This window comes from Pleurodeles waltl, chromosome 7, assembly GCF_031143425.1.
Source record: "Pleurodeles waltl isolate 20211129_DDA chromosome 7, aPleWal1.hap1.20221129, whole genome shotgun sequence".
NCBI lineage: Eukaryota > Metazoa > Chordata > Amphibia > Caudata > Salamandridae > Pleurodeles > Pleurodeles waltl.
Window position 1 is genome coordinate 1,149,123,938 of NC_090446.1, and position 19,178 is coordinate 1,149,143,115.

General features: G+C 47.7%; 1 protein-coding gene across 1 annotated transcript in view; it reads left to right on the plus strand.

Annotated features, from left to right (window-relative positions):
• Window positions 1-19,178, plus strand: part of CYGB (cytoglobin) — a 195,707-nt gene that overhangs the window by 141,001 nt on the left and 35,528 nt on the right. The gene's annotated exons all lie outside the window — the stretch shown is intronic.

Consider the following 19,178-nt stretch of genomic DNA (forward strand, 5'->3'; position numbering starts at 1 on the left):
GCATGGGTCATAAGTATTTCTAAGGAATAAAGGTCCTTTATCAGACAATTAAGAGTTACTTATTATACACAGAGATAAAATTATGTCTATGTACAATATCCACGTGGATGGATCATTGATATTTATTAATACAAACTAGACATAATTGAAGTGGGAAGACAAACATGAGAAAAATCAAGTGAAGAGGTCAGTTTCAGACATATCACAGTGACGTAATGCAACACAATGTTTACGTCACAACTGGTTAGTACCAATGCTCATATATGGAATGGTCACATATATCTACTGAGTCAAGGTACATCAGTCAGTGAAGTAGTCAACCTCAGACATATCACAGTGACATAATGCAACACAATGGTTAAGTCACAATTTTTTAGTACCAAAGCTCACACATGGAATAGTCGCATAAATCAATTGAGTCAAGGTACATGAGTCATCAGGGACTGATGTACCTTAACTCAATTGATACATGTGACTATTCCATGTATGAGCATTGGGATGGTGCTCCCATAGCGAGCTGGGGAGGGTGTAATTTAAAAAAAAAAAAAATCCGAAAGAAAATCACACTTTAGGATATTATTTTGGAAAATAAAAAACAAGTTGTAAGTTTGATGGACTGCTCCATCATTTTGACAGAGCCGTCTATAAAACTTACAATGCATTTCCAGGATCTGCTGTGAAGGCAGTATCTGGAAATGCAAGAGATGTCTGCAAGGACATTGGGAAACTCTAAATAAGGTGGAGAGAGTATCCTTGCCATGGCAGGAGTAAACTACTGGTAATTACTTTGTCCACCAAGATTTAAATCAGCTCCTAAGTGATTTGCCCAAACCCAACACCGGACCTCAAACCTGGTTCCCCAGATATAAAGTAGGCAGCTTTGGCCGTTAAGCCACATCCATATTTCTCAATTTATGTGAACGTCATTCACAAGTAGGATGACTGTTTACGAATATGTATAGTGAGCACATTCTCTGTTGAAATGGCTTTGTGAAGTAAAACAAACATCAGAAAAAAACATACTGGAAGGTTCACATGGACTTTTCTTGGGAATTCTTGCAAAGGTTTGTTTTAAAACTGGACTTAAGGACATAGTTCAGCACCTTTGCTTTAGTGCTGCTAGAACAATTTTCGGAGTGGAGTTGCTGATATGAATGGTACAGCACGGAAGTATAGGGATTGTGAAAAATCCCAGCTTCACAAAAAGTGCAGCACATGTAATCAGCAGGAGGGAAATAAGGGTATAGCCCATAGCTGGTGGTGCACTTTGGAGCAAACTGTCACATATATATTAATACAACATTGTGTGGTAGCTCACAATCATTTACAGCCAGCACAGTTTCTATTAAAATGGCTCTTACTTTCCACAAATATTTTTACTGATAAAACTATATATCACACAAATGATAATGTGTGGAAATCAGGTTTCAGTGACTATGTATCATCAAATAAAAGTGCCCTGATTTGTATTGATCCTAGTAAGATCTTTGTTTCCATCACACTTCTGCATTAGCATTAGAAAAATGTTTCATTTTTGCTTTCCTAACTGCTGATATTTTCTGAAATATGTGTACAGTTCATTTACAGGTATTTGTTGTGTGTTACACAAATGGCATCCTGCAGCAAATCTTTTCACACTCCACATCCCCTAGCAAGTCTGTCACATAATTCACTTTAAAAATTCCTCTCACTTTACAGTCAGAGAAAGAAAAGTAAACACCAATCCCCATTTTAATAGAATAAGCAGCAATTTGTCAGAAGGTTTGACTGACATTTGACCTCTGCCTTTGAAGCACAACACATGTGAAAAGATAAATAACAAATGTAAAAACATAGTTATTTCTGGCTCTTTCTGAACCCACCAGAAATAGGCGGATGGGAAACGCAGGTGTGGTAAATAGGGTGGGTGCATGTACTGAGCCTTGAGGAATACTTTGGGGTTGATTTGCTGGCCAGGAGATGGCATTAGCAATTTTGTTGCATTGGATGCAATTTTCCAGGAATGATGCAAACCAAATAAGGACAGATATATTCATGCCCATTCTTTGTGTAAACATTCTGCAAACTGTGTAATATTTCACTCTTCAAGGGCCACTGAGATGTCTAGGAGAATAAGTATGTATGAACTGCTTTCACCGGAGTCTGTTCCGACTATTTTTAGTGTTGCAGTTTCAGTGCTGCATCATGCTCTGAAGCTTGACTGTAGGTCATATAGTAGTTCATTTCCTTCCAGGACGAGCTTGAGTTAAGTTTGGACGTAGTTTTCCTACACTTTGGACATGAAAGGTAGATTTGATGGAGGTCTGAAGCCGCTTAGGTCATCAGTATCTGTATCCTATCCCTTGTGAAGGACTGGATGTGAAGTAGATCTGTTAAGTGCAATTCAAAATTACCACATGAAAGTGTGAATCCTGCCATTAAGTACAGTGCCATTGTGCACAGAACAATATACGTCAGTTGTTCCCAATCTTTTGACTTCTGTGGTACCCCACTTTATCATTACTGAAACCCGGGGACCCCCACTGAATCATTATTGGAATCCGGGGACCTCCACACTGAGTCGTTACTGAAAGCTGGAGGCCCAATCTGTTAATATTATTGAATTTTCTAAGCAGTCACGGACCCCCTGAGGAGGCTTCCTGGACCCCCAGGGGTCCCCGGACCACAGTTTAGGAACCACTGATAAACGTGAATGTTTACAAATGTCTCAGTTAAAAGGTCACAGCCAGGAAGGCACAGCATACACCGGAAATAGATTATTTTGGTGTTAATCAGCAAGGCACCAAACTTCCACTGTCAACAGGAAGGAGAAAAGAGCCAAGCACAAAAACAGGTCCAGAGTCAGATGACAAACAAGGAAGATCATCTAAAATTGCTTCGAGAAAAAAAGATAACAGCAAAATCCTAACAGTTACATCAAGCAACAGAAAGGGGGAAATTTATAAGGAGTGACCCAAAACTGCTGAGAAAAATCAAGGACAAAAATGTACAGCAAAGGTATGTAGAGCATGACAAAAAATCAAGTAAAGGAATGTGTTTCGACACAGCCACGCTTTCCAAGTGCTGCCTTATAGATGCTAAAAACAGAAATTAACTTCAGAGGAGGAGATTCACCCACACTTTGTGTTGGACGAGGCCCTTTTTGCAAGGTTATCCCCAAACTTTTTGCCTTCTTCCTCCTATTTGTTCTGGCCAGTTTTTGTTGACTTTAGGACTCTGGGCACTCTACCACTGCTGACCCCTGCTAGACTAGAGTGCAATGGTATTGGTGATTGTTGTTTCCATGATTGGCATATTTGATTTACTAGTAAGTCTCTCGTACAGTGCACCATCTGTGCCCAAGGGCCTGTAAATCAAATGCTACAAGTGGGCCTGTAGCACTGTTGTGCCACCATGAGGAGCCCTGTAAACATGTCTCAGACCTGCCACTGCAGTGTCTGTGTGGGTAGTTTTAAACTGCCATTTTGACATGGCAAGTGCACCTGCTTGCCAGGCCCAAACCTTCCATTTTAATACATATAAGGTACTTCTAAAGTAGAGCCAAGGCAGCCCCATGGGCAGGGGGCAGTGTATCTAAAAGGTAGGACACACAGTGGTGTGTTTTGTATGTGGCCTGATAGTGAAATGCTGCTAAATTAGGTTTTCACTATTGCAAGAACTCTGTCTGACTGGGGAATAACACCTGGGTCAGGATGACAGTTGGGCTGTTTGTGCATTCACTCTAGACAGTCACACAAAGGGAGCTAAGGTGTGCCCTGCATATCCTGATGGCTGGTGGGTCTTCCTGAGGTAGAATGGTGGGAGGAGCTGTCACTTGCACCTGAATAAGGCTGTGTCTGTCCTTACACACAGCAGTCTCCAACCCCACGGAGTGTCTCTGGGGCCAGGGCAGGTAAGGCAAGGTCTTGGACACTACAAAGACTTCTCTTTGAAGTTTGCCTATTTCAAAGACAGAAATGGGTATAAGTACTGGATCTCTGACACCACATAGTTAGAACACTTCTAGACTGAGGACATTCTGCCTGGTAGAAGAGTTGGATGCTGTAGGAGAAACTGCCACTCTGCCTGTTGCTTTGTTGTGTTGGCCTGCTGCTTCTGTCCTGGGAGTGAAAGGACTGAACTTGGCTTTCTACATCCTGCTTTCCAAGGTTCTCCAAGGTCTTGAACTGAGCTTCCCTCCTGTTAAGAAGCCTCAAGGCCATCAAAGACTTCACCTACTGGCACCTGGGCTCTCTTGCTGAAGTCCCTAACTTGACAAGTGGTGTCAAATCCAGGTCCTGAGCCAAGGGAAGTGAGCTCTGGTGCAACGAAGAAGAAACTAAGCACACCTACCTCCGAGCAACTTCGGAAAAAGCACCACTCTCTGACTTCGCCCCGCCACCTGCACTGATACTGTGGTCCCCGCTGAGTGCAACAACTGCGACCTGCAACACAGGCCAATGCTGCCTCAGCACCTCTGAAGTCCCACCACAGCAGGAGTCCCGAGTGCTGTGTCACCAACGTCCGTGACACCCAACTCCACTGCAGCACCTATGGCCCCGTGGTGTGATCGCAACACTGCAAAGTCGACGTTTCGCATATTGAGCTGTTGGATTCATCGACCCCGCCTTGTCATACGGAACCAACACCTTGGAACTGATGCCGCATCACCTCCCCTGCAACTGTAATGAACGGACACCTCACCTCCTTGGCAGCAGTAAGGAACGGATGCTGCGCCGGCTCCAGCGACGCCTCACCTCCTTAACTCAATGTAACGTCTTTCTTTCATCATCGTTTTCCAAGGTTTCTGGGGACTGTGTGACTCCATGACCGGTCCACACTTCCTCGTGAGTGGTGCTGGACTGTTGGAAGCAACTTCGTCAAGATGCTGTGATAGTCCCAGTTGGAGCTATTGTGTTTCTAAGCGCTATACTAAGATTTAATCTTTGAAAAATCCTATCTTTACTGCTGTATGGTGGATTTTTTTCATTTTTGTTCTGTTTTACTCAGATAAATATTGTCTATTCTTCTAAACTTGTATGAAGTACTTTTGTGGTGTTTCCACAGTGTTACTGTGTGTGTGTGTGTGTGTATACAAATACTTTACACATTGCCTTTGAGATAAGACAGACTGCTCATGCCAAGCTGGTCAGGGGTTATCTTAGCTGTGTGACTCCCTTACCCTCACTAGAGTGACAGGGTGCAAACCACTGCCACTAGAGACCCAATTCTAACAAATTGTATTGGAAAGTTTTGGACACCTCAATATAGAAACTATGATCTGAATTGGACACTTCATACTCTCAAGCTCTGCCTTTCACTGGGAACACATGGCATTTGTGATCCCAGAAAGAAGAGCCCAAAATTGGACATTACACTTACCATGCTGTAATTTAGAGTTCTAACACCCGCACTCCATGATACTGGAGAGAACCTCTCAGGACACTCATGAACACAGAGTCTCTGGACCATCTCTGACACCAAGAAGGCCCAGCTCTAAACATGGTGCAGCAAACATCAACTCTGATCCGGAGCACATAGAAGACCACTTTTTCTGAATGCTGCAAAACTAGAGTAAGTTCTAGCTCTCTGTCTAACTCTGGACATGAAGGTATCATTTCCTCAGAAGTGATGCAATCTGCTCTGTTTTTTAAGTGGCCTGGTACAGTTCCTTGTGCTTTGGATTTGTTTATGAGTTTCAACCTGAATAGCAGTACCATGCCACTGATTTATTTTGGAAGTGGGAACTGTATGAAATCAGAGAACTGAGAAGACAGTCAGGTCTTAGCAGTGCTGCTAATCAGTTCATCATTGGTGATTTCTTTGATAAGGAGCTACTGCCTTTCGATTTCTGTGGTAGGACTTTGGGGGTCATTCCGATCCCGGCGGGCGGCGGGCGCCGCCCGCCGGCCGGAGACTGCCAAAAGACCTCACCGCGGTCAAATGACCGCAGCGGTCATTCTGACTTTCCCGCTGGGCGGGCGGGCGACCGCCAAAAGGCCGCCCGCCCGCCCAGTGGGAAAGACCCAGCAACGATGAAGCCGGCTCCGAATGGAGCCGGCGGAGTTGCTGGGGTGCGACGGGTGCAGTGGCACCCGTCGCGATTTTCAGTGTCTGCTTTGCAGACACTGAAAATCATTATGGGGCCCTGTTAGGGGGCCTCTGCACTGCCCATGCCAGAGGCATGGGCAGTGCAGGGGCCCCCAGGGGCCCCACAACACCCGTTCCCGCCATCCTGTTCCTGGCGGTAAAAAACGCCAGGAACGGGATGGCGGAAGGGGGTCGGAATCCCCATGGCGGCGCTGCAAGCAGCGCCGCCATGGAGGATTCCCTGGGCCTGGGGTAAACCGGCGGGAAACCGCTGGTTCCCCTTTTCTGACCGCGGCTTTACCGCCGCGGTCAGAATGGCCCAGGAAGCACCGCCAGCCTGTTGGCGGTGCTTCCGCGGTCGTTGGCCCTGGCGGTCCAAGACCGCCAGGGTCAGAATGACCCCCTTTGTGTTTTTGCTCTTTTGTAACGTCGACAAAAGATAACTCTATCAGTATTTACCCTTGTCAAGAGGACGTTAAAAAACTCCTTGCATTTTTCTTTAGAAGCATTTGCATTTGTGAATGGTGTTGGAAAGATTGCATTGGACATGTTTTGCCTGTTTTATTCCCATATTTATAAATAAAGATTTGTTGAGAAAATGTGCTTTTGTAGTCCTCTCTGAGCAAAGAGGTGTGGAGTTTTGCCTCCATCTTCGTTCACTCAAAGTGTTTAGCTTTCTTCACTCAGTTCCTTGGAGAACCATAAGGCAGATTTTTTAGTAGTTTGTTTTTTCAGGGTCTTTTGGAACATGTTAATCTGTGATCCCGTCCAAGTTTCATTATATCTCTTTGCAAGTTCATTGACATCCAGCCGCGTGGGATTGTTTTGGAGAACAGATTTCCAAGGAAAGGGTCTCCCAGTCCAGATTTCTTATGTTTCTGTTCCCATGTTTGAGTCTATTTGGCCGGAGGGTGTGGTTTTCATGAAGATCATCGAGAAGAGGATTGAAAGAAAGTGGTCTGACAAGTCCACTGGAGCTAGACAGCTCGCCTTGTTTAGAGATGAGAAGGTTGTGCATGAAGACCTTTGCATGAAGAGGCAAGGCACAAAATGACTGAGATTGTTGCTGTTTAGTCAAGTGACCTGTAGGGATATTGTACAGAGTTGTAGGACACTGAAGCCCCTGCAGCATAGCAGGCTCTCAACACTTTTTTTTTGGGGGGGAGCAATACTTCTGGGGTACCCACTGAGTCCAAGACCAATTAATATTTGTGAGATAAAAGAGACTTGAGGACTCTTCAGAACATTCCGCAGGGGCGATGCCATCATTTTGCATTTCGCCGCTGATACAGTAGTGCCCTTCTGATTGACTGAGTGCAGGTTAAAATTACAGCGAAAAATGTCACAGTCCGTCTTGATTTCACTTTCGTGAATAGTTCAGTTTGTTGTTCAGTGAATGCCCAGTTGCCAGGAGAATGATAGATAACCTGAAACTTAATAGCATTGGAGATAATCAATGAATCTCGGTTCCTAGACATTCAGATGAAGTGAACTATTCTTTAGGTAGTTTTTTTGTTTTACATTTTAAGGCGTCTCTGTGGATGACTGCATCTCCGCCCTCTGTCTCGTCAGTTCTGTTAAACTGGGTAATGGAATAGCGATCCAGGGTTGGTTGTGCATCGTTTTGAAAATTTTAAACTTTAATTGTTCTCTTTTAGCTTGCATCTCTTTATTATTTCTTCTTTTCTTTTCCTTCTTCATCCCAATTCTGTTACTCGTCCCTTTTCTATATCTTCTCGAAAACGTAGTAGTTTCTTTAATACACGCATTTTTATGGATGCCTACTCACCAAAATTCCATGTGTTCCGCCATTAGTCTTTCAGTAATATTCTATTTGTTGTATATGGGCTTGGAAGAGGTTACGGTATGGAAACTACAGAAATGTACTCTGTTAGCTTTCTGTTCCTCTCTCTACATTCATGATCCCTGACTTCTAGGATATCAGGGTCCATTGTTAAAAGCTACTGAACCTGATTACCCTTGGTTGTGATTTATGCTCCTTTCTCTTCCTCTGACCTTTATTTCCCTCGAAGCACCCTGTATCTTTTCACTATCTTCGTTTGGTAGGGCTTATTGTGCCTTTCTTCCTCATTATCTCCGTTACCCTCCTTCACCGCCTCCTCTCTCCACTCCCTCCTACCTTTCTGTCCTTCGCAGGCGGAACCCTGCTGCTGTCTTGGCATCCTCCGCGACGCTTTTTGAACCAGCTGAAGGCGGATGGTATAATTAAGTACCTAATTAGCGTCTGCTCATTAAATTGGAATTGTACGCCGGCTGGTAAGGGGCATGCCGGCCAGGCTCTGCAAGTACGTCGGTATGTCCATTCATGTGTGCCTGGAAAGTACTATGACCAAAGCAGAGTGCAACTTATCTAACCGCTGCTAATTAGTTTATTCAATGCAGTGCGTGCAAGGGCGAATGCAGGCAAGACCTCTGTTTATAATAACCTTTCAAAACACAAAATTGTGACTTTTCTTCTTGTGTATGTTCAGGCTTCCCTGCTGTTCAGAGTCTGTCTCCTCTGTACACCAGACCCCTCTTTGTAGTGAGGGAACAAGCACACCTGAAGGAGCTCCCCATACACAAACAAAAACAATTCAAACTCCTCACCCACACTTTCAAGGCGCTACATAAGACTGGTCCAGTATATCTCACCAAGCACATCTACTTTCACAAACTTTCAAGACACCCCAGTTAACCTGGACTCCTATTTGCACATATCCCACACGTTTTAGGGTGGGGCCTTCCCCTACATTGCCCATAAAGCACATATCGACCTGCAGCTAGACATAAGAGCCTTCTTCTCATTTCCTGATTTTTGCAGGAATCTGAAGATCTGGCTTTTCGAGTAGTCTCAGTAGGCCCTAGGTTTGTCTAAACTCATACCAGCTGAGCATCGGGATACCCTCCTGGGTGCTAGTGCACTCGACAAATCTGTATAACATAACATAACATAGAGGGCTGCCTTCTGTGCCCTGCCTATTTCTATACAATGTCAACCTCACTCTAGTTTGGACCTTAGACATTGCGCGGTGTTGCCATCAAATGACCTGGGTACATTTACTACTCCAGCTGCGGTGTAGGAAAGTACCATCTTGCCTGGCATGTTACCCCCATTTTTACTGTATGCATGTTTGTTTTTGCCTAGGTGTTCCTGGGATCCTGCTAGTCAGGACCCCAGTGCTCATAAAGTATGCCCTGTAAGTGTTCCCTGTGTGGTGCCTAACTGTATCACTGAGGCTCTGCTAACCAGAACCTCAGTGTTTATGCTCTCTCTGCTTTTAAAATTGTCACTGCAGGCTAGTGACTCATTTTACCAATTCTCATTGGCACACTGGAACAACCTTATAATTCCCTTGTATATGGTACTTAGGTACCCAGGGTATTGGGGTTCCAGGAGATCCCTATGGGCTGCAGCATTTCTTTTGCCACCCATAGAGAGCTCAGACAATTCTTACACAGGACTGCCAATGCAGCCTGAGTGAAATAATGTCCATGTTATTTCACAGCCATTTTACACTGCACTTAAGTAACTTATAAGTCACCTATATGTCTAACCCTCACTTGGTGAAGGTTAGGTGCAAAGTTACTTAGTGTGTGGGCACCCTGGCACTAGCCAAGGTGCCCCCACGTTGTTCAGGGCAAATTTCCTGGACTTTGTGAGTGTGGAGACACCATGACACGCGTGCACTACATATAGGTCAATACCTATATGTAGTGCCACAAAGGTAACTCCGAACATGGCCATGTAACATGTCTAGGATCCTGGAATTGTCACCCCAATACCATTCTGGTATTAGGGGGACAATTCCATGCATCCCCCGGTCTCCAGCATAGAGCCCGGTGTAGGAAGTTGGCTCTGTATGTGCTATTTCAAAGTAAGGAATAGCATGCACAGAGTCCAAGGGATCCCCTTAGAGGTAAGATAGTGGCAAAAAGAGATAATACTAATGCTCTATTTTGTGGTAGTGTGGTCGAGCAGTAGGCTTATCCAAGGAGTAGTGTTAAGCATTTGTTGTACATACACATAGACAATAAATGAGGTACACACACTCAGAGACAAATCCAGCCAATAGGTTTTTGTATAGAAAAATATCTTTTCTTAGTTTATTTTAAGAACCACAGGTTCAAATTCTACATGTAATATCTCATTCGAAAGGTATTGCAGGTAAGTACTTTAGGAACTTCAAATCATAAAAATTGCATGTATACTTTACAAGTTATTGACAAATAGCTGTTTTAAAAGTGGACACAGTGCAATTTTCACAGTTCCTGGGGGAGGTAAGTTTTTGTTAGTTTTACCAGGTAAGTAAGACACTTACAGGGTTCAGTTCTTGGTCCAAGGTAGCCCACCGTTGGGGGTTCAGAGCAACCCCAAAGTCACCACACCAGCAGCTCAGGGCCGGTCAGGTGCAGAGTTCAAAGTGGTGCCCAAAACACATAGGCTAGAATGGAGAGAAGGGGGTGCCCCGGTTCCGGTCTGCTTGCAGGTAAGTACCCGCGTCTTCGGAGGGCAGACCAGGGGGGTTTTGTAGGGCACCGGGGGGGACACAAGTCCACACAGAAATTTCACCCTCAGCAGCGCGGGGGCGGCCGGGTGCAGTGTAGGAACAGGCGTCGGGTTCGCAATGTTAGTCTATGAGAGATCTCGGGATCTCTTCAGCGCTGCAGGCAGGCAAGGGGGGGATTCCTCGGGGAAACCTCCACTTGGGCAAGGGAGAGGGACTCCTGGGGGTCACTTCTCCAGTGAAAGTCCGGTCCTTCAGGTCCTGGGGGCTGCGGGTGCAGGGTCTCTCCCAGGCGTCGGGACTTTAGGTTCAAAGAGTCGCGGTCAGGGGAAGCCTCGGGATTCCCTCTGCAGGCGGCGCTGTGGGGGCTCAGGGGGGACAGGTTTTGGTACTCACAGTATCAGAGTAGTCCTGGGGTCCCTCCTGAGGTGTTGGATCGCCACCAGCCGAGTCGGGGTCGCCGGGTGCAGTGTTGCAAGTCTCACGCTTCTTGCGGGGAGCTTGCAGGGTTTTTTAAAGCTGCTGGAAACAAAGTTGCAGCTTTTCTTGGAGCAGGTCCGCTGTCCTCGGGAGTTTCTTGTCTTTTCGAAGCAGGGGCAGTCCTCAGAGGATGTCGAGGTCGCTGGTCCCTTTGGAAGGCGTCGCTGGAGCAGGATCTTTGGAAGGCAGGAGACAGGCCGGTGAGTTTCTGGAGCCAAGGCAGTTGTCGTCTTCTGGTCTTCCGCTGCAGGGGTTTTCAGCTAGGCAGTCCTTCTTCTTGTAGTTGCAGGAATCTAATTTTCTAGGGTTCAGGGTAGCCCTTAAATACTAAATTTAAGGGCGTGTTTAGGTCTGGGGGGTTAGTAGCCAATGGCTACTAGCCCTGAGGGTGGGTACACCCTCTTTGTGCCTCCTCCCAAGGGGAGGGGGTCACAATCCTAACCCTATTGGGGGAATCCTCCATCTGCAAGATGGAGGATTTCTAAAAGTTAGAGTCACTTCAGCTCAGGACACCTTAGGGGCTGTCCTGACTGGCCAGTGACTCCTCCTTGTTGCTTTCTTTGTTCCCTCCAGCCTTGCCGCCAAAAGTGGGGGCCGTGGCCGGAGGGGGCGGGCAACTCCACTAAGCTGGAGTGCCCTGCTGGGCTGTGACAAAGGGGTGAGCCTTTGAGGCTCACCGCCAGGTGTCACAGCTCCTGCCTGGGGGAGGTGTTAGCATCTCCACCCAGTGCAGGCTTTGTTACTGGCCTCAGAGTGACAAAGGCACTCTCCCCATGGGGCCAGCAACATGTCTCTAGTGTGGCAGGCTGCTGGAACCAGTCAGCCTACACAGCTAGTTGGTTAAGTTTCAGGGGGCACCTCTAAGGTGCCCTCTGTGGTGTATTTTACAGTAAAATGTACACTGGCATCAGTGTGCATTTATTGTGCTGAGAAGTTTGATACCAAACTTCCCAGTTTTCAGTGTAGCCATTATGGTGCTGTGGAGTTCGTGTAAAACAGACTCCCAGACCATATACTCTTATGGCTACCCTGCACTTACAATGTCTAAGGTTTTGTGTAGACACTGTAGGGGCACAGTGCTCATGGACTGGTACCCTCACCTATGGTATAGTGCACCCTGCCTTAGGGCTGTAAGGCCTGCTAGAGGGGTGTCTTACCTATACTGCATAGGCAGCGAGAGGCTGGCATGGCACCCTGAGGGGAGTGCCATGTCGACTTACTCATTTTGTTCTCACTAGCACACACAGGCTTGTAAGCAGTGTGTCTGTGCTGAGTGAGGGGTCTCTAGGGTGGCATAAGACATGCTGCAGCCCTTAGAGACCTTTCTTGGCATCAGGGCCCTTGGTACTAGAAGTACCAGTTACAAGGGACTTATCTGAATGCCAGGGTGTGCCAATTGTGGATACAATGGTACATTTTAGGTGAAGGAACACTGGTGCTGGGGCCTGGTTAGCAGGGTCCCAGCACACTTCTCAGTCAAGTCAGCATCAGTATCAGGCAAAAAGTGGGGGGTAACTGCAACAGGGAGCCATTTCTTTACACAATCCCCCCCCAGCCTACAGGCCAGGAGACTCAGCCCAAGCTGGGAGAGTCTTCCTAGTCTGTCAGGCGAGGAAGAGTAGGAGAAATAGGCTGGTTAGTTGCAGGGCCTACTCTGCCTTACATCCTTCTGTTCAGGTCATTCCCTTTGGGGAACTGACCCACTTCCACAGTGATAGGACCTAGTCTGAATTGCCTCTTGTCTGCCTCTTCAATGTCTCCACCCATTCTTTCTATTTTGGTCTTAGAGGTGTCCACCTCTGCTAACCTTATCTTGGCCAGGGTCACCCCTAGCTTGCCCAGAGAGGTTACCCAGAGCTGGAGTAACCCCACCATGACCAATAGGGTCAGGGGGCCTAACTTGCTATTTGGCATGGGGTCAGACCACCATGCTAAGGATAGTGCAGCCATAAAGGCTAACACCCAGCAGAGGCCACTGACAGCTGTCAGTGCCCAGAACCACACCTTTAGCTCTTCACCTAAAAGGGAAGGGGCTAAGTTACAGGCCTCTTTGGGTTCAGGTTGCCTGTCTGCTGTATTAGAGTGGGGGGTTACCACATCTTGTAGTAAACACCCTTCTTCCACTCTTTCTTCTGTTAGCTGAGGAGCCACCCACTCAGGTTTAACAGTTGCCTGACTAGCCAGGACTTCTTGTGGGTCAGGTTGGACTTTATCAGGGCCATTTTTGGAGTTCTCCCCTACTGGAGCAGAATCTCCTTGGCTTGCTGTAACCTTGGCTAAAGGTTGTCCACCCTTCCTACTCTGTTTTCTTTTCTTCTTCTTCTGGGGCCTGCTTGCATTTACTGCAGAGGCAGGACTTCCAGAATCCTTGGGGGAGGACTGGCACTGGACCAGTTCCTCTCTTGGGCTCTGACTAACCTCTGGGTAGTCATTTCCAAGGAGACAATCAAGGGGGAGGTCTGTACTGACTACTACCCTTCTCCAGCTAAGAGTGCCACCCACTTCTATGGGCACTAAAGCCACAGGCCTCTTAGTGACCCTGTCTAGGCTAACTCTTACCCTGGCAGTCTCACCTGGGATGTACTGGTTTGAGAGCACCAGCCTGTCATGCACAATAGTGTGACTGGCACAAGTGTCTCTAAGGGCAGTGGTTGGGATTCCATTCACCAGTAGGTGGTGGAAGTGTCTACTTCCCTCTGGGATCTCCAACTCACCTGTTGGGCCCTGTTTCCAGTTGAAGGCTAGGAAGACCTCCTCATCTGAGGAGTCATCTCCCATGGCTACACTGGTTACCCCAGGAATTTTGTTCTGGGGTTTGTTTTTGGGACAAGAAGTGTCCTTGGTGTGGTGCCCCGACTGTTTACAGTTGTGGCACCAGGCCTTAGTGGCATCCCAGTTCTTACCCTGGTACCCACCTTTGTTTTGGGTTGTGTCTTGGGGCCCACCCACCTGTTCTGGTTTTTGGGGGCCTACAGAGGACTCTTTTTCTTTGTTTCTAGTGTTACCCACTTTCTCCTGGGGAGTTTTTGTAACCCCTTTCTTTTGGTCACCCCCAGTGGAAGTTTTGGTTACCCTAGTCTTGACCCAGTGGTCTGCCTTCTTTCCCACTTCTTGGGGAGAAATTGGACCTAGGTCTACCAGATACTGATGCAACTTTTCATTGAAGCAGTTACTTAAAATGTGTTCTTTCATAAACAAATTATAAAGCCCAACATAGTCACACACTTCATTTCCAGTTAACCAACCATCCAGTGTTTTTACTGAGTAGTCTACAAAATCAACCCAGGTCTGGCTCGAGGATTTTTGAGCCCCCCTGAATCTAATTCTATACTCCTCAGTGGAGAATCCAAAGCCCTCAATCAGGGTACCCTTCATGAGGTCATAAGATTCTGCATCTTTTCCAGAGAGTGTGAGGAGTCTATCCCTACACTTTCCAGTGAACATTTCCCAAAGGAGAGCACCCCAGTGAGATCTGTTCACTTTTCTGGCTACACAAGCCCTCTCAAAAGCTGTGAACCATTTGGTGATGTCATCACCATCTTCATATTTTGTTACAATCCCTTTGGGGATTTTTAGGATGTCAGGAGAATCTCTGACCCTATTTAAGTTGCTGCCACCATTGATGGGACCTAGGCCCATCTCTTTTCTTTCCCTTTCTATGGCTAGGAGCTGCTTTTCCAAAGCCAATCTTTTGACCATCCTGGCTAACAGGGGGTCATCTTCACTGAGAGCATCCTCAGTGATTTCAGAAATGCTGGACCCTCCTGTGAGGGAAGCAACATTTCTGACTATCATTTTTGGAGACAGGGCTTGAGAGGCCCTGGTCTCCCTATTTAGGACTGGAAGGGGGGAATTGCCCTCCAAGTCACTAATTTCTTCCTCTGTGAAGTCATCCTCAGAGGGGTTGGCTTTTTCAAACTCTGCCAACAGCTCCTGGAGCTGAATTTTGGTAGGTCTGGAGCCAATGGTTATTTTCTTTATATTACAGAGAGACCTTAGCTCCCTCATCTTAAGATGGAGGTAAGGTGTGGTGTCGAGTTCCACCACCTGCATCTCTGTATCAGACATTATTCTGCTAAGAGTTGGAATACTTTTTTAAGAATCTAAAACTGTTTCTAGAATCTAATTCAAACTTTTAACAAACTTTTAAACTCTAAAAAGACAATGCTAAATAGGGACTTAACACACAAGGCCCTAGCAGGACTTTTAAGAATTTAGAAAACTTTTCAAATTGCAAAAATCAATTTCTAATGACAATTTTGGAATTTGTCGTGTGATCAGGTATTGGCTGAGTAGTCCAGCAAATGCAAAGTCTTGTACCCCACCGCTGATCCACCAATGTAGGAAGTTGGCTCTGTATGTGCTATTTCAAAGTAAGGAATAGCATGCACAGAGTCCAAGGGTTCCCCTTAGAGGTAAGATAGTGGCAAAAAGAGATAATACTAATGCTCTATTTTGTGGTAGTGTGGTCGAGCAGTAGGCTTATCCAAGGAGTAGTGTTAAGCATTTGTTGTACATACACATAGACAATAAATGAGGTACACACACTCAGAGACAAATCCAGCCAATAGGTTTTTGTATAGAAAAATATCTTTTCTTAGTTTATTTTAAGAACCACAGGTTCAAATTCTACATGTAATATCTAATTCGAAAGGTATTGCAGGTAAGTACTTTAGGAACTTCAAATCATAAAAATTGCATGTATACTTTACAAGTTATTGACAAATAGCTGTTTTAAAAGTGGACACAGTGCAATTTTCACAGTTCCTGTGGGAGGTAAGTTTTTGTTAGTTTTACCAGGTAAGTAAGACACTTACAGGGTTCAGTTCTTGGTCCAAGGTAGCCCACCGTTGGGGGTTCAGAGCAACCCCAAAGTCACCACACCAGCAGCTCAGGGCCGGTCAGGTGCAGAGTTCAAAGTGGTGCCCAAAACACATAGGCTAGAATGGAGAGAAGGGGGTGCCCCGGTTCCGGTCTGCTTGCAGGTAAGTACCCGCGTCTTCGGAGGGCAGACCAGGGGGGTTTTGTAGGGCACCGGGGGGGACACAAGTCCACACAGAAATTTCACCCTCAGCAGCGCGGGGGCGGCCGGGTGCAGTGTAGGAACAGGCGTCGGGTTCGCAATGTTAGTCTATGAGAGATCTCGAGATCTCTTCAGCGCTGCAGGCAGGCAAGGGGGGGATTCCTCGGGGAAACCTCCACTTGGGCAAGGGAGAGGGACTCCTGGGGGTCACTTCTCCAGTGAAAGTCCGGTCCTTCAGGTCCTGGGGGTTGCGGGTGCAGGGTCTCTCCCAGGCGTCGGGACTTTAGGTTCAAAGAGTCGCGGTCAGGGGAAGCCTCGGGATTCCCTCTGCAGGCGGCACTGTGGGGGCTCAGGGGGGACAGGTTTTGGTACTCACAGTATCAGAGTAGTCCTGGGGTCCCTCCTGAGGTGTTGGATCGCCACCAGCCGAGTCGGGGTCGCCGGGTGCAGTGTTGCAAGTCTCACGCTTCTTGCGGGGAGCTTGCAGGGTTTTTTAAAGCTGCTGGAAACAAAGTTGCAGCTTTTCTTGGAGCAGGTCCGCTGTCCTCGGGAGTTTCTTGTCTTTTCGAAGCAGGGGCAGTCCTCAGAGGATGTCGAGGTCGCTGGTCCCTTTGGAAGGCGTCGCTGGAGCAGGATCTTTGGAAGGCAGGAGACAGGCCGGTGAGTTTCTGGAGCCAAGGCAGTTGTCGTCTTCTGGTCTTCCGCTGCAGGGGTTTTCAGCTAGGCAGTCCTTCTTCTTGTAGTTGCAGGAATCTAATTTTCTAGGGTTCAGGGTAGCCCTTAAATACTAAATTTAAGGGCGTGTTTAGGTCTGGGGGGTTAGTAGCCAATGGCTACTAGCCCTGAGGGTGGGTACACCCTCTTTGTGCCTCCTCCCAAGGGGAGGGGGTCACAATCCTAACCCTATTGGGGGAATCCTCCATCTGCAAGATGGAGGATTTCTAAAAGTTAGAGTCACTTCAGCTCAGGACACCTTAGGGGCTGTCCTGACTGGCCAGTGACTCCTCCTTGTTGCTTTCCTTGTTCCCTCCAGCCTTGCCGCCAAAAGTGGGGGCCGTGGCCGGAGGGGGCGGGCAACTCCACTAAGCTGGAGTGCCCTGCTGGGCTGTGACAAAGGGGTGAGCCTTTGAGGCTCACCGCCAGGTGTCACAGCTCCTGCCTGGGGGAGGTGTTAGCATCTCCACCCAGTGCAGGCTTTGTTACTGGCCTCAGAGTGACAAAGGCACTCTCCCCATGGGGCCAGCAACATGTCTCTAGTGTGGCAGGCTGCTGGAACCAGTCAGCCTACACAGCTAGTTGGTTAAGTTTCAGGGGGCACCTCTAAGGTGCCCTCTGTGGTGTATTTTACAGTAAAATGTACACTGGCATCAGTGTGCATTTATTGTGCTGAGAAGTTTGATACCAAACTTCCCAGTTTTCAGTGTAGCCATTATGGTGCTGTGGAGTTCGTGTAAAACAGACTCCCAGACCATATACTCTTATGGCTACCCTGCACTTACAATGTCTAAGGTTTTGTGTAGACACTGTAGGGGCACAGTGCTCATGCACTGGTACCCTCACCTATGGTATAGTGCACCCTGCCTTAGGGCTGTAAGGCCTGCTAGAGGGGTGTCTTACCTATACTGCATAGGCAGCGAGAGGCTGGCATGGCACCCTGAGGGGAGTGCCATGTCGACTTACTCATTTTGTTCTCACTAGCACACACAGGCTTGTAAGCAGTGTGTCTGTGCTGAGTGAGGGGTCTCTAGGGTGGCATAAGACATGCTGCAGCCCTTAGAGACCTTTCTTGGCATCAGGGCCCTTGGTACTAGAAGTACCAGTTACAAGGGACTTATCTGAATGCCAGGGTGTGCCAATTGCGGATACAATGGTACATTTTAGGTGAAGGAACACTGGTGCTGGGGCCTGGTTAGCAGGGTCCCAGCACACTTCTCAGTCAAGTCAGCATCAGTATCAGGCAAAAAGTGGGGGGTAACTGCAACAGGGAGCCATTTCTTTACACCCGGGTACTGCCAAACTAACTTTCCGGGGTGTCCACTGCAGCTACCGCTGCTGCCAACCCTTCAGACAGGTTTCTGCCCCCCTGGGGCCTGGGCAGCATGGTCCCAGGAAGGCAAAACAAAGGATTTCCTCTGAGAGAAGGTGTTATACCCTCTCCCTTTGGAAATAGGTGTGAAGGGCCTGGGAGGAGTAGCCTCTCCTGGCCTCTGGAAATGCTTTGAAGGGCACAGATGGTGCCCTCCTTGCATAAGCCAGTCTACACCGGTTCAGGGATCTCCCCAGCCCTGCTCTGGCGTGAAACTGGATAAAGGAAAGTAGGAGTGACCACTCCCCTGACCAGCACCTCCCAGGTGAGGTGCCCAGAGCTCCTCCTGTGTGTCCCAGACCTCTGCCATCTTGGTTGCAGAGGTGTGAGGGCACAATGGACAGCTCTGAGTGGCCAGTGCCAGCAGGTGATGTCAGAGACCCCTCCTGATAGGTGCTTACCTTTCTCTGTAGCCAATCCTCCTCTGTGGGCTATTTAGGGTCTCTCCTGTGGGCATCTCACCAGATAACGAATGCAAGAGCTCAACATAGTTCCTCTGCACTTCCCTCTTCGACTTCTGCCAAGGATTGACCGCTGACTGCGACAGGACGCCTGCATAACCGCAACAAAGTAGCAAGAAGACTACCTGCAACATTGTAGCGCCTCATACTGCCGGCTTTCTCGACTGTTTCTTGGTGGTGCATGCTCTGAGGGCTGTCTGCCTTCACCCTGCACTGGAAGCCAAGAAGAAATCTCCCGTGGGTCAATGGAATCTTCCCCCTGCTAACGCAGGCACCAAACTTCTGCATCACCGGTCCTCTGGGTCCCCTCTCATCCTGCCTAGCGTGGTCCCTGGAAGACAGGAGCTGGGTCCAAGTGTCTTTAACAGTCCAGTGGCCCTTCTGTCCAAATTTGGTGGAGGTAAGTCCTTGCCTCCCCACACCAGACCGTAAACCTGTGTACTGCGTGAACTGCAGCTGCTCGGGGTTCTGTGCACTTTTGCAAGACTTCCTTTGTGCACAGTCTAGCCCAGGTCCCCAGCACTCCGTCCTGCATTGCCCAGCTCGCTGAG